The following is a 16,262-nucleotide window of genomic DNA, read 5'->3' as shown; positions in this document are numbered from 1 at the left end:
CCTGGCCCACGCTGGTATTGTAAGCCTTGCGCTCCCCCGGCAGCCGGTCGCCAGTCATCGGTCATCCAGCCGCTTATAGCGGCTCTCGCTGCAGCCGGCCACTCACGCCGAACTCCGGCTGCCCATGGCAGCCCACCTCAGGAAAAGCTGTTGTTCACAATCTTAGCTGTAGACACTGGCCCACATAGGAATCAAACCGGTGACCTCAGTGTTAGGAGCACAGCGCTCCAACCACCTGAGCCACTGGGCTGGCCCCACTTTTTCTTTTGCTGTGTCTAATCTGCTGTTCCTCCCATCCAGTGTATTTTTCATTTCTGACATTGTGTTTTTCACCTTTAGAAGTTTGGTTGGTCTTTAAATTTTTTAATTTTATTTTTAAATTAGTTGACATACAATATTATATTAGTTTCAAGTGTACAAAATAGTGGTTAGACATTTATATAACTTTTGAAATAATCACCCCATTAAGTCTAGTACCCATCTGACACCACAAATAGTTATTACAATATTGACTACATTCCCTATGCTGAATCACATCCCTATGATGATTTAGTCTTTTTTGTATCTTTTGTGTCTCTGCTTAACACTCAATTATCTTCTACTTCTCCCTCCCTCGCTTCTTTCCTTCAGCAAGCCCCCTGACTTCTTGTGGGCCAGGCCTCCTTGCTGGGTGCCAGGGTAACAGAGGTGGGATACAGAGCTGTGGAGTCTTGTCCAGAAGATGTGCCCCGACAGCAGAGGTCACTATTAACCATTGACTATATTCCTGACCCTTCTGTGGAGAGAGCCAAAGAGGCCCCTGCTGGAAAGGAGAGGCCTGGGCTCCTCACTATTCTTCCACTGCCCAGCTCTGGGCCTCAGATTTCCATGGATATGAAAGGAACAAGAAGCTCTGCTTGTCTGTCTTCCAGACCTTTTGGGGGCCAGATGAGACGATAGGAGGGACAGAGTGGCGGAAGGTGCTGGTCTGGTCTCTAGGCTATCCTCCAGGTTATGGGCAGGTGAACTGGTCTCCCCAGTTCCCTGGTTGAGAAAGTGACTGGTGCTTGTTCATCCAGCATCAACAGGCCAGGCCCCGGGCACCAGGCAGCCGCCCTGTCTATGGAGCCTTATCAGGGTCCACAGGCTCTGCTGTCCTGACCCCACCCTACCTGCCAGCCTGGCCCCACACTCTGCCTGCGGACTCGCCAGCCCGCCCGCCGGGCTTGAGACAGAGACCAGCCCGGGGCCGGACACACGGGACACACGGGGACAGGGTCAGTCTGCTGGAGGAGTGGGCGAGGAGGGCAGGGAGAGGTCCGGCCCGGGGTTCTGGGCTGACCTGGCTCGGATAGCCCCCCCTGGCCGACAAGGGCCTGGAAGGGGACCGTTTAGAATGCCCTCTTGCGCATTCCGTGAACCTGGCTTGCAGGAGGCCTCCACCAAAGTCTGACCAGCGACAAAGAGGAGTGGACGAGCGGTTCCGAAGAGCGGGCGCCGCGGACACGGACGACCCGGCTTCCTTCAACGACGAGACATGTGGGTCCGTGTCCCGCCGTCCCCAAGCTGCCGCCCAGCCCACCTGTCGCGCGGGACCCTCGGCTCTTCGCAGGCGGGCGAGGCCACAGGGAGTCGGTTCCTCGCGGCGACAGCTCCGCCCTTCCCCTCCCAGGCCCAACCCCCGCCGCGCCCGCCGCCTTGCGACCAGCCAATCGTAGGGTGCGTTGCTGGGCTGCGCGGCGTGGGCTGGGCCTATGGAGTGACGCGTTGTTGGGCTGCAGCGCCGCAGGCCGCACCCAGCTCCGGAGGCCAGGGCAGTGCCGAAGGCTGAGGGGGCGGAGAGGCCGGGCGGGCGGGAGCTGCGGGTCGGTGAGCGCCGCGGACAGGGGCGGAGCCGGAGCCCGAGCCGGAGCTGGAGGCGACGGGAGGCGGCCGCACTTGGACCTGGGAACCCGCACGCTGCTTGCAATTCGCCCCTGAGGTGAGGCCCGCGCGACCAGGGCGGCGGTGGGGCCCGGGGCGCGGCCGTCGGCCCAGGGGCTCCTGGCGGGGCCGCGGGGCCTGCAGCCTCTCGAGCGGGCGGGGCCGCTGGGCGGGGGCTCTGGCGGCTCTGGAGGCCGGAGCGGGGTTGCGGGGGCCGCCCTGGGAAGGGTCCTCACAGGGCGGGCGTCGGACTTGACCCGGTGCAAAGGAGCCGACGCTCTGCAAAACCCTTTGCGACTTTTGCAAAACCCTCTGCAAAAACCCTTTTTTGTGGGGGCGCTTGGGCGGCTCGTTTCTGGGCTGCGGGGGTCCGTGAGGACAGGAGGCTCCGGACCGCAGGTTGGGCCAGCGCGGTGCTCGTGACGGCCCCTTCCGTGGCCCGGAGCGCTGCCCGCTGGAGGGTTCGTGTACACATGCAGACAGACACGGGCATCCGGATCCTGCCTGTCGGCCCTCTTTCTTTCTTTTTTTAACGACAGCTTCTGCCAAAAGAGAAAAGCCATATCTGCACACAGATGGATGGTAATAAGGTTCTTCTGGAACTTTATTAGAGGGAGCTGTTGGCCGTCTTCGCCCCTTTCTCTCCTTTCTTTTTCATTTTCTGGGAGGTGTCCGAGGGCCTCTAAGATCAGGTGAAAGTGACAGGTGAGATGAAGACACTTAAGTCAGAAGTGAGAAGGAAGCTGAGCAAAACACCTGGCTGTTTAAGGCCAATCTGAGGCTTTCATTTCTTAAATATTACATCTTCATTTTCTCTGCCTTTAACTTTTATTTTTGTAATTCATGGCTCAAGATACTTTGTGTTCACTTCACACACACCTACCTAGAGTAAATATTTTGGTTAATCTGAAACTGCTGGTGGTGTGACCACATGATTTTATGCCTAAATGACATAAAGCAATTGTCATATCCTCAAGGACCAAAACATAGCTGGTAGCTGAATACAGTGCTGGTAAGTTATTACAGAAAGATTTTTTTTGCATGTGAAAAATTGATTGAAATCTTAATGGGCGTGGGAAATAGGCGGCTGAAATGTCCCCCAGTGAAAAGGGGGAGCTGTGGATGAGTGGGAGTTCAGCTGGCACCAAAAAGGGAGAGTTTATCAGGCAAAGAGGGTGAATTGTATGAAGGTGGGTTTGTAAAAATCGGAGTCTTTAATTAATGGGCAAATGGCCAGCGATGTGTAAATTATTTTTTAAAATCCAAAATCTTAATATACCCCTTTGATTCTGACTATGGGGAAAACTGAAATAGTAAAGTTGTTTTTGAAGGAAGTGGATGATTTTGGCAATCAGAGCTGCTTTTGATAGTTTTGATGTGGTTTACAGCAGGACAGATGGTGTGGTTTGTTTTGGTGCTTGTCATATGTTTAGGTTTTAATTACAGAGGCTCACTGAATGATATGAATCTAAATTCTACTCCATGTCCAAAAGGTGGGATAGTTTCCTTTTTAAAATATAGTTTACGGGGATGAACATTTTCTCTTTTAACTCTTTGATGTTATGTGATACTGATTTTGTTTGGTGTTAATTCATTTTACAGTAAAAGCTGTTTAGCTGGTTATTACTTTTTAGTTAGTTATTTCAAGTAGCCCTTGTATTGAATCAGAAAAGTAAATACTGATATGCTTTGTAACATACCTAAAAAAATACCTAACTAGTGTTAAAATTTTCTCCATTGTCTCAGTTTTTTAATAGTTTGACAGTTAATTTTAAAAATACATTTTTATTATGTGAAACTTAGAGTTTAAATTGACTTTATTTTTTCACCTTTAATACATCTCTCACACACATGGAGAATAGTATAATAAGCCCCTACTTACCCTCATCCAGCTTCAACAGTTATTAACTCATAGCTAATTTGCTTTATCTGTACCCCCAAACCCAGATGTCATATCATTTTAACTGTTAATATTTCAGCATGTATATCTACATACATATTTTTAAAATGATAAAAACAAATACTGTTATCACAAAATTCCTTATTACCTTCAAATATCCATCCAGTGTTAAAATTTTCTTGATTATCTCTTTTTTTTTTTAAACAGGTTGAGTCAGGATCCAAATGCTGTTCATACATTGTGATTTGTTTTAATCTGTAGGTCCCCCTTCCATCTTCTGTTGTCTCTGGTAGTTAATTTGTTGCTGAAACTTGATGGTTTGTCCTGTGGAGTTACACAGTCTGGATTTTATTCTGTATTGTAGTTAAACTACACAGAATTTACTGTAAATTTAATCTAGATCTAACGGTGTAATCAGATCAGATTTATTTTTGGCAAGAAGACTTTATAGGTGAGTAGGCAGATTAGGATTAATAGTTGTTCTTGTTAGCAGCCGTTGATGCTCATGCTTAGTCATTATTTCGTTAGGCTTTGAAAATGTTGACATTTTAATTCTATAACCAGTATTTATTAGATGGAATACGTCTGTAAGAGAAGTTTCCACTCTTCCGTTATTTTGTTACCCTGACTTACAGCAATTTTAGGGAAGACAGGATAAATGCTTAATTTCTCTCCATTATTTTCAAAATAATGAGGTGGCATCCTTCAGAAGTAGCCAGTACGTGTATATGTGTTTGTATCATTGTGAACTCATGGATTTAAACATATTTGATATGGTTCAATCCATTATAGATATTATCCTTATTGATGCTCAGATTGTCCCATCTTTGTCCCCATCTGTTTAAATTGACTCCTAAATCCTTTAGACACAACTCTATGTAGTCTTTGATTGATCTTTCTGGTATGATAAACCACACCAGGCTCATCTTGGGCGTTCTCTGTTCTAGCCCTAGAATCATCCATTTCTTCAAGGACTTTGGTTTCTTTTAATGAAAAAATAGTGTTTAGTAACCACAATCTAGGCCCTGGGGTTGTTCATTGCTATTAGGTTGATCATTGTTCCAGGCCTTTTCAGTGCACAGATCATGGGTTACTGGTACTTCCAGTTGTAAAGCAAGAAGACGGAGTTTTTGTTTTGTTTTTAAACTTTTATTTATTTAAGTGTGTTTTTCCAGGACCCATCAGCTCCAAGTCAAGTAGTACCTTGTTGTTAAGAGCACCATGCTCCAACCAACTGAGCTAACTGGCCGCCCCAAGAAGACAGAGTTCTGTTTAACCTTGATCTTACACTGGTATCTTTTTCTTCTAAGACAAACATCTTGATTCTAATTATGCATGGTTTTATCCTTCACTGTACACATCTCACTCTTAGGAGAATAATACAAATACTACCACCAACAAATAAAAACTGTAAGAGGTCTTTTTAGCATACTTCTTATGTAGTCAAATTATTTTGTTTTGAAGTCACTTAGATTGATTTTTGCTGGATGTATACTTTGGTTCTTTTGTTTATTTTACTTTCATTGTTTAGAGATTGCTTATTTAAAATTTAATTTTGTTTTATAATTATGTAAAATATTCAAAGACTTTCAAAATCAAACATTTAAAACAAGGTATATACAAAGAAGTCTTGCTTCTTTATACCCCTCCCAACCACCAAGCTCTTCTATGTATCCATGAGTTCAGTTTTTGTTTTTGTTTTTGAGATTCCACATGTAAGTGAGATCATATGGTATTTGTCTTTCTCAGTCTGACTGACTTCAGTTAGCATAATGCTCTTAAGGTTCATCCATGGCTCAAATGTCAGGATTTCCTCTTTTTCTTTGGCTGAATAATATTCAATAGTATATATATATATATATATATATATATATATATATATATAAATAAATAACACATTTTCTTTATCCATTCATCCATAAGTAAACACTTAGGTTGCTTTGATAATGGCTGTTACTAATTCTACACTGAACATGGTGGTGCATACATTTTTTTGAGTTAGTGTTTTCATTTTCTTTGGATAAATTCCCAGGAGTGGAATTGCTGGATTATATGATAGTTCTACTTTTATTTTTTTGAGGAACCTCCATACTGTTTTCCATCGTGGCTGCACCAATTTACATTCTCACCAACGGTGCATGAGGGTTCCCTTTTTTCCACACAGCCTCACCAACACTCTTTTCCTCCCTCCCTCCCTCCCTCTCCCTCTCCCTCCCTCCCTCTCTCTCTCTCTCTCTCTCTCTCTCTCTTTCTTTCTTCCTTCCTTTCTGTTTTTTATAATAGCCATTCTAATAGGTATGAGGTGGTATCTCGTGGTTTTGATTTGCATTTCCCTGATGATTAGTAATGTTGAGTACCTTTTATGTAACTGTTGGCTACTTGTGTGTCTATGTCCTCTTTGGAAAAATGTCTACTCAGGCCCTCTGCCCATTTTTTTAATTGGGTTGTTTTTTGCTGTTGAGTTGTATGAGTTCTTTATTAATTTTGGATATTAATCCCTTAAAAGATAGATGTTTTGCAAATATTTTCTCCCAGTAAGTAGGATGCCTAACCTTTTCAATTTTTAATTTTATGGTTTTATATTTATACTACCTTTTTTTTTTTTTTTAAAGATTTTATTGGGGAAGGGGAACAGGACTTTATTGGGGAACAGTGTGTATTTCCAGGCCTGTTTTCCAAGTCAAGTTGTCCTTTCAGTCTTAGTTGTGTCGGGCGCAGCTCAGCTCCAGGTCCAGTTGCCATTGCTAGTTGCAGGGAGCACAGCCCACCATCCCTTGCAGGAGTTGAACCGGCAACTTTGTGGTTGAGAGGATGCACTCCAACCTACTGAGCCATCCGGCAGCTCAGCTCAAGGTGCTGTGTTCAATCTTAGTTGCAGGGGGCGGAGCCCACCATCCCTTGAGGGAGTTGAGGAATGGAACTGGCAACCTTGTGGTTGAGAACCCACTGGCCCATGTAGTAATCTAACCGGCAGCCTTCGGAGTTAGGAGCACGGAGCTCTAACCGCCTGAGCCACTGGGCCGGCCCTATATTTATACTACCTTTTATTAGATAGATAATAGTGTGCTATCTGTGTTTTCCTACCATGTCTTTTTTTTAAAAAAATTTTTGTTGTGTAAAATACACAAAATTTAACATCTTAACCATTTGTAGGCGTTCAGTTCAGTGGTATTAAATTCTTTGACTTTGTTGTGCAACCATCACCACCATCCATTCCCGTGACCCATCCATCCTCAACTCTTTTCTTGTAAAACTGAAACTCTGTATACTTATTAAACAGTAATTCCCCGTTCTCCACTCCTCCCAGCCCCTGGAAACCACAGTTCTACCTTCTGTCTCTGTGATTCTGATGACTCTGAGTACCTCATACAATGCTTTTTTTTTTTTTTTTTTAATCATTCCCAGTCCCTCCTAACTCCGGTTCAAGCCCTTGTTTCTCAGTCTAGTTGTGTAGGACGCAGCTCCCTGGCCGGTGCTGGTATTATGAGCCCTGCGCTACCCCCGGCTGAGGCAGTCAGTCGCCGACTGTAGGTCAGCCACTCTCGGCAGCTCTCGTTGGCTGCCGGCCGTTCACATCGGCTGCTGGCCGTTCACATCGGCTGCTGGCCGCTCACGGTAGCCCACAGCAGCCCGCGCAGCTCACCGCAGCTTATGCTGACCTCCCCCTGCTCACGGCAGCCCAGCTCCAGGTTGAGCCGTTGTTCATAATCTTAGCCGTAGAGGGTGCAGCTCACTGGCCCATGTGCGAATCAAACCGACAACCTCGGTGTTAGGAGCATGACGCTCCAACGGCCTGAGCCGCGCTTCCTCATACAGTACTTTTTGTGACTGGCTTACTTCACTTTGCGTAATGTCCTCAAGGTCCATCCATGTTGTAGCATATGTCAGGATTTCCTTCCTTTCTGTGGCTGAATAATATTCCATTGTATGGATGCATATACTACATTTTGCTTATCCGTTCATCTGCTGATGGACACTTCCATATTTCAGCTATTGTGACTATGCCGCTGTGAACACGGGTGTACAATACCTCTTTGAGACCCTATTTTAAGTTCTTTGGGGTATGTACTCAGAAGTAGAATTGCTGGATCATATGATAATTCAATTTTAAACATTTTGAGTAACTGCTGTACTGTTTTCTATAGTGGCTGTGCCATTTTACATTCCCACCAAGAGCGCCAGGGTTCTAATTTCTTTGTATCTTCGTCAACACTTGTTGTTTTCTATTTTTTTGATACTAGCCATCCTACTGGTGTGAGGTAGTATCTCATTGTAGTTATGATTTGCATTTTCCTAATTTCACCATGCTTTTTTCACTTAACATTTGGCATCCGTACTATGTATAACACAGACATATTTCTCATTCTGTCTTCCAGTTGTGCAGTGCTCCTTTATGTGTTTGTACCATACTTTATTCAAGAAGCTATGACTGCTTTTTAATGAACATTCAATACAAAAATCTTGTCTATTAATGGCATTTCTTATTCAATGATTTGGTGAAAATTTTCTGGTACATGTTATCAGAATGGAAGGCAACACTTCACATAGCTGGGCTGTCATACTCCAAAATTCTATTCTGTTGAGAAGACTAGCTTTCTCTGCTATGTGGTGGGGAACAGGAACCGGTGTTCAAGACTTCAGTTTTACTTTTTTTTAAACAGCTGCCATTTCAGCCCCTCAACTGCAGAAATACAGATTTGGGTTGATTTCAGAAATGCCATTTCTGAGACAAACATCATCTAATTCATATTGACACAGTAAGTTTGTTATTATTAATCAAATTGTTAACATCACGTTGTAGTAATCTGATTTTTCTGTTGTTGCGCATTGTTCTCTCACTATTTGTCTACATACTCACTGAACTCTGAGTATTTAATTAAGCTTGAATGTCTAAAATTTAGGTGTGTGGTTTCTAAGTGTGTGACAAGTGGTGCCTGTCGTCGTCATCATTAATGCTGCCTTGCTGACATCAGTTTTGTCAGTTCTACCTTCAGGATACATCCTGAAGCCGTCCTACTATTCCGTCTCCACTCCCATTGCCGGGGTCCCAGCAGCCATCATACCGCCCTTGGATTCCACAGCAGCCTGGAGCTGGTCTCCCTGAGTCCTTTCTTTCCACCTGTTCTCCACCTGTCAGCTAAGGTGATTTACATAAAATATAATCAGGTGTGTTCTGTCTTGCTAAACTCTTCAATGTCTGATAAAGTGGTTGCCTCTAGGGAACTGTGTGGCTGTTGGACAGGAGTGGGAGGGAGACTTACTTTTCACCTTATATACTCAGAATAAAATAAGTAATTTCACAAATTTTACAAAAACACCCAGTGACTTCCCATTATACTTAGAACAAAATTCAAAGTTCTTACCATGATTTCCAAGCTCACTTTCTAATTCTTCCACTTGCTCATTTATGCTGTTGTTTACAGTAGTTTTCCTGGGACCTGCCTTGATCTTTTCCGATTTATGGAATTGCACGTTGATCCCTTTGCCTGGAATGAAGGCTTTTACACCACTCTGCATGGCCAGCTCCTCATCTTCTAGGCCTTCGCTTAAATCTCCCTTAGAGAGGCCTTCCGAACTGCCTTCTTACTGTACGTTTGTTATTCCCTAACTCAGATACTGCTAGTGTTCTTCAATATTGATGGTTTATTTATCTGTTTACTCTGTTTTCTTTTCCACAAAAATGATACTCCAGAAAGGCAGAGACTATACCCACTGTGTAAGGTGGCCCCTCTCTATTTTACCTAGACGGAATGACATGACTAGACCATATCACTTGCCTGTTTAGAGCTTTTCAGTGATTCTACATGGCATGTAAATCCTGAGCTCCTGGACAAGGCTTTCAAGGTTTGGCCTCTTCTCATTTCTCCAGTTTTATCTTTTATAACATCTTGGTTTTGCTTCCCACTGTGTTCTGAGCATGTAACCTGGCTTGCAGTGGATGCCCAATAAATACTTATGGAATGAATGAACGAGTTAAGAGCAGTCTTTGTGAAATTGTCACACTCTTGGGAAAGTGATAGTTAAAAACATATAAGGTCATAAACCTTCAGGGAAGGCTACATAAAGAAGGTAGAATTTAAACTTACCCTTGAAGGCTGGTACAGTGACTAAAGGAAAACGTGTTGTTTTTTGACGGAGAAATGGAAGTTTTTTTTAGACTACATTTTTTGTAGTTCTGTTTTGGGGCAGTGGCTTAAACATACACACACGGGTCCTACCTAGACCTGCTGAATTCCAACCTTGGGCCAGGTGATTCAAATGCACCCCATGATTAAGAACCACTGTTTTGTGGCCTTGTTTTTAGAACAGTGATCCCTCACTTACCCAGTGTTGCACTGGACCCAGGACCAGCTTTCTGAAGGTCGGATGACTCTCCACATTAGGTGCAAGCGTCATGGTTATGTGCCTCTGGACTTCCCTTTGAGATTGGTCCCTCTGTTTAAAAGATTGTTGAATAATAGGGATATGCTTTTAATTGGCAACAGAGAATTTGTAAAATCCACTTTATAAACTTGTATTTTCATCTTTTTAAATATTTGCTATGTGCTTAGGCATTGTGCTTTTATGTATTTTCTCATTTAATCTTAAAACAATCCTATTAAGTAGTTACTATATATATATATTTTTTAAGATGGAAAAAAAAGAGTTTAAGTGATTGCCATGGTCGCACATGGAGAAGTGGTGTCGCTAGGATTCAAACCAAGGATGTCGGGCCCCAGAGCGATTTTCTTACCACCAGGCTGTGCCTTCCTTCTGTATACTTAGTCCTGACTTTCGGCACTTGTTTATAGCTGCTGGTCCTAGTCTTCCCCAGGCAGCAGGAGCCGTGCCTTGTACATGTCTGTATTGCTCGAGTCTTGCATACCGCCCAGCACAGGGCAGGTCCGTAAGAAATATATGTTGCATTAGTGATCTTGAGTTAATTTTTTAAAAGCTTAGTTGTGTGTGTTCATGGCAAATTATTAAAAGTGGTGTGACCCATCTATTCCCTTAAAGCAGGATTTTGGCAAACTTTGTGTAAAGGGCCAGATAACAAATACTGTAGGCTTTGAGGGCTGTATGATCTCTATTGCAACTGCTTAGCTCTGCTGTTGCAGGAAAGCAGCTATCAGACGATATGTAACAGAATGAGTATGACTGTTCCAATAAATGTTTTTTATGGATGCTGAAGTTTGAATTGATTTTCATGTCTATCATATTATTATTTATGTTTCATATATCATTCTTTTTTTCAACCTTTAAAAACCAGTTTTAGCTTGAGGCCCTTTTAAAACAGGCAGTGGGCTGGATTGGCTGGGGAGGGGTGGCATTTGCTGATTTCTGCCCAAAGAGTCTAAATTTTATCATTAGATCAAATTAGACATCTGCCTCCTGGACTGAACTGTTTCTCTGCCAGTGGACTTTCTTTGGTTGCGTCATGCTTTGATCTATGTTAAGGAACTATAGAAGAAATACTGTTCCCGAAACGTTACATTGTATTGGTTATAGGACGATTGTTGGGGGACTTGCGCATTATAATAAATGAAATAAAGACTATTCTTTCTACTCATTAAGAAACCCGCTTTACATTTCTTTTGAGTAGACTTTTCAATTTCCTTCTAGTTCTATTCCAGAATAAAATTTTATATTTTATGTTTTTCCTTTAGTTTAATATATTTCAGTTGTGGTTTAATAGAAAGAGCTACTTGGAGTTAGAAAGACTAGGTTACACCTGACCAAATTAATAGCCTAATATCTGGCTCAGAGGAAGAACCTAAGAAATGGCAAGCCTCTTTCCTGCTTTCGTCAAAATCACCACTTCCTCTGCCTCATATCCTTGGGCAAATCACTTCCCTTTTTTTGAACTTCAGTTTCCCCGCATATACAGTGGGTATGATAATACCTTCTTCATCCACTTCAGAGAGTTTGTATGAAGATTAATGAAAAGGTACTTTATAAGTGATAGGTGCTGCTCAAGTGTGTGATTTATTATCACATATTTAGAATAGACTTGGCATAAAAGGAGAGAGGAACCGTTACCAATGGTGCATTAACTTCTCTTAATTTTATGGACAATAAGATGGATTTATTTTACAAGAAGACTACAAAATTTGACATCAAGAGAGATTAAAAAAGATTCACAGGATTTAAATTGATAACTTCTCTTAAAAACATTCCAGCAACTATTTATCTCACGCCTTTTGGTTGTAAAATACAGTATTAAAAAAGCAGATGTTTAATATATCTAATCTAGCAAAATGAGATAGTGTTTGAGAAAATGTAATGCTTGCAGTTGTTTAGCCATAGAAGTCTGCTACACAAGTTATAGATTTGCCAAAAGATTGGAGCTCAAAACGTTGGGGCTGAAATCTTTTAATTTTTACTTATAAAATGCTGCTTCACAGTCTCCTTGTTTGCATCATTTCCTGCAAGAAATCTGCTGTCCTTCTTACCTTTGTTCCTCTACAGAACACGTCCTTTTTCTCAGGCTGCATTTAAGATTGACTCTGTCCTGGTTTTGAGCACTATTATTTTGATCAGCCTTCATGTGTATAGTACTTCACGTTTCTTGTGCTCAGGGCTCATTGAGCTGCTTTCTTGCATCTGTAGGTTTATAGTGCTCATCAGATTTGGGAACATTTGGTCATTATTTTTCACAATTTTTCTGTTCCTTCTCCATGTCTTTCTTTTCCTTTGAGGACTCTAATTCCATGCATGTTAGACTGTTTAAAGTTGTCCCACAGCATATACTGATGTGTGTTTACGTGTGTGTTCTCTGTATGTTTTGTTTTGGATAGTTTTTATTGCTGTACATTCACTAATCTTCTGCAGTGTTTAATCTACCGTTAATCTTGTTCAGTATAATTTTTCATCTTATACACATTGTAGCCTTCATCTTCAGACATTCAATTTGTGTCTTTTTTTATATCTTCCATCTAAGATTCTGAACATGTAGAATATAGTTGTACTGTTTTAATGACCTTGGCCACTAATTTTCACTTTTTTTCCAGTTCTGGGTTGATTTTGATTAATTTATCTCCTCAATATGGGTCATGTTTTCCTGCTTCTTTGCTTGTTGGGTAATTTTTTATTGGTTGCTAGACATTGTAATTTTTACATTGTTGGATTCTGAATTATTTATTCCTATACAAATTCTATATATCTATATCTATATCTGTATATCTGAAGATACATGAGTGTTTTTATTTTTATTTTTATTGGGGAATAGTGTGTTTCTCCAGGGCCTATCAGCTCCAAGTCAAGTCGTTATCCTTCAACCTAGTTGTGGAGGGCGCAGGTCAGCTCCAAGTCTAGTCGCTGTTTCAGTCTTAGTTGCAGGGGGGAGCAGCCCACATCCCATGCAGGAATTGAACTGGCAACCTTGTTGTTGAGAGCTCATGCTCTAACCAACTGAGCCATCCGGCCGCCATCTAGAAGCCGCCGTCTAGAAGCTCAGCCGCAGCTTGTTGTCTTCGGTCTAGTTGTGGAGGGCGCAGCCCACTGGCCCCTGTGGAAATCGAACTGGTAACCCTGTTGTGCAGAGCTCACGCTCTAATCAACTGAGCCATCCAGCCGCCCCCCCCCCATAAATATTTTTGAGCTTTGTTCTGTTACATTAGCAACAGGACTTTAAAATTTTTAATGTGTTGGAGATGGTGAATGGCAACATTTTTTTATATAAATTTCTAGCCTCCTTGAGAGTCTAAAGTCACTAAAAAATCCCCATTTACCTCTGAATCCTATATATTGTTTTGTTTTCTCCATGCTTTGGCCGGTTATTTTGGCAAGTAGATGTCCTTTTTGAATTTCCTATCTTCTAAGGTTTTAAAAACTGAATCTAAGATTTGATTAGTAACTAATTAAACATGCTAACCCCCCTTGGTTTGTTTGGTGCCTACTAGCTGTCACATGGGCCCTTAAAATAGTTAGGAATCTTAACATAGCATGATATTAAACTTTAACAAAACTGTTTAATAGTTAATGCTTGTTCTGACCTTCTACGTGCAGGAAACTTTGAGTTGGAAGGAATGAAGGAGAGCAAGTTTAATGCAGTTTGCCCTTTGAGCTTTATTTCTTCCCAAAGTACTTTATTAAACAACTGTAATGACCAGTGTATAACATTGTTTATTATACCTGTTAGTTTAAAAGTGTTGAGCATATTTTGACAAGGCTTTTTATGAGCTTATGCTACATAGGAAAAAACGGCATTTTAAATACAGTAGGACTAGACTCTATAGGACAGTTACCTGAACGTTGAGCTGAACAGTATCTTGTGACTGTACTCCGCCAGGAGAAAAGACAACAGTAATTTAAAAAATATTTTGCAAGCATATTTTCTATTCTGTAGCTTTTATTAACTTGAGTATCAGTTCCATCTCTTCATATATGTTTACGGAGCGCCTATAATCTGCTGGGTACTATTTTAGGCACAGTGGCCAGAGCAGGGAGAGAGCCACATTCCCCCTTCTCTTGGAAAGCTGTGTTCTAGAATGGGAGATAAAAAACTGCTACTCTAGTGTCAGGTGGTAGTAACTGCTGTGGAGACCATGGAGGCAGGATAAGTGACTAGAGAACGATGGCGGCACGGATCTGGTTTAGATGGGGGAGTGAGGTAGGCTTCTCTACGAAGGTGACATGTGCCCAGAGATCAAAACTGTGTGCCTGTGGGGGAAAGCATCTGGGCAGTGGAGACACCTCTCACTGCACACGGTTTCTTGTTGCCCGTGGGTGGCAGGTGCTGAGGGGCAGACCTTGTAGGCGAGGCGTCTGGAAAAGAAAACCCTCCTGGGCTGTGAGCTGGGTGAGGAGGCAGAGCGGATGGGGTTTGCTTCTGTGGCGCCTGCCTGACACTGGGCACTGGGTGGTACAGGCTTGTAACGGGTTTGCTGTTTTGTGGGTCCCACCTAGTAACAACAAAATTATTGTTGTCAGTATCATAATTATATGATCATGAAATTACAGTAATAGCCACAGGTAATTTTATGGAGCACTGTGTGGGAAGTGTTGTCGTTACCCCACTCTGCAGGTGAGGAAGTGGTAAGACAGGTGAGGAAGTGGTAAGACAGGTGAAGTGCCCTGCGGGAGAGCACACAGCCAGGGTGGTGGTTACTCATACAGGCCTGACAAAGTTGCCCTGTGGAAGGTTACTCGTCCTGGTCCCCTCGTCCTGGAGGGGCTCACTGTCAGCACACACAGTACGTTTTACTTTCGTCAGCAGTCGCAGATATTTCATTTTCCAGGTCCACTCATTGATCACAACTGTAGTGATGAATGTTTGTTTCCAGGTTTGTACTGTTATAAAGGCTTCACTTAATCTTCTTGCGTCTCCATCTTGGGCACGATGAAGTATATGTATCTGTAGATACAGTCTCAGAAGTGAAATTGCCTACTCCAAGGATATTTATGCTTCTAGTTCTCATAGCTGTTTCCAGGTACCGTCCTAAGAAGTTGTACCAATTTCTATATCCCACCAACTGTGTGTTTTCCCTATAGAAGAAAGTGTTGGCGTGTAACACAGAGGTAATAATAGTACCTATCTTACATAGTCATTGTGAGGATTAAATGAATTAAGTATAGAAGGCACCTAGTAGGCTGTCAGTAAATGGCTGTTATATATTATTAATAATTATTAAACCACATTTCTGAATTTTATTAGCAGAGATTTTATAAGCCTAGGAACTATTTCAGGAGGTTGGGAAATTATACAGTTGATTGTAGCAGTATATACGCCCCCAGTACTTTCATTTACACCAGAAGAAATTCCCTGGAAGCTCTGGCAGCCTGGGAGCAGCCTGGGCGCCGGCTGGTGTTAGGTGATGGAGCCCGCGGGCACCTACAGGCTTCTACAGGGACTGTCTTGCCCTCAGGGACAGGGCGCAGATGTTGACTGCAGGTGCAGCACCCTGGAGTAGCAACTTTAAATATTTCCACGGCTGTCGCTGGGGAGGGGCCTTTGGAGTATCCGTCAGGAACACGTAGCTGCTCTGAGGCTTACTGAGAGGCTTCATTGAAATTCGCCTTATGGACTGACTTGCTAAGAATGATTTAGGGAGCTCGTGACCTAAAAATGTGTTTTCTCATCGGCACGCTATACTGGAGATTCCTTGCAGGGGAGACAAAGCAGTGTGGTGTTAGGGACTGAGCAGGTCTTCAGCCGGACGTGGGGGTTCACTCAGGCTACCCAGCAGTAGGTGATAAAGTCACTCACCTGCTCCCAGCTTCAGTTTTCTCCATCACCAAATGAAGCAGCTGTAAGATGCAAAGGAGAGAATGTTTTGAAAACACTTTGAAATGCAGATGCTGAATGAAAATGTACGTCCTTGTAGATGAATGTTCTTAGCAGAATTATTTGTCTAGGTGAAAAGTGGAAACACCCAAATGTCCATCAACTGATACATGGATAAGCGAATGTAGTGTATCCATACAATGATGTTATTTGGCAATGATAAAGAATGAAGTACTCATGCATACTATACACGTG

General features: G+C 42.7%; 1 protein-coding gene across 5 annotated transcripts in view; it reads left to right on the top strand.

The window, feature by feature from the left end:
• The first annotated feature begins 1,814 nt into the window (after positions 1-1,814).
• The window catches only part of ADD1 (adducin 1), an 88,030-nt gene continuing 73,582 nt past the window's right edge, over positions 1,815-16,262 (top strand). For 2 of the 5 annotated variants that reach the window (XM_033105423.1, XM_033105429.1), the window contains exon 1: positions 1,815-1,960. The gene's annotated coding sequence lies outside the window, so the exon portion shown is untranslated. Of the gene's footprint in view, positions 1,961-2,889; positions 2,915-16,262 lie in introns of those variants that run through there. The other 3 variants (XM_033105427.1, XM_033105425.1, XM_033105424.1) reach the window with 2 other exon arrangements.

Source organism: Rhinolophus ferrumequinum, chromosome 5 (genome assembly GCF_004115265.2).
Source record: "Rhinolophus ferrumequinum isolate MPI-CBG mRhiFer1 chromosome 5, mRhiFer1_v1.p, whole genome shotgun sequence".
Classification (NCBI taxonomy): domain Eukaryota; kingdom Metazoa; phylum Chordata; class Mammalia; order Chiroptera; family Rhinolophidae; genus Rhinolophus; species Rhinolophus ferrumequinum.
The sequence above is the reverse complement of the archived record's forward strand: the minus strand, read 5'-3'. Positions and strand labels throughout refer to the sequence as shown.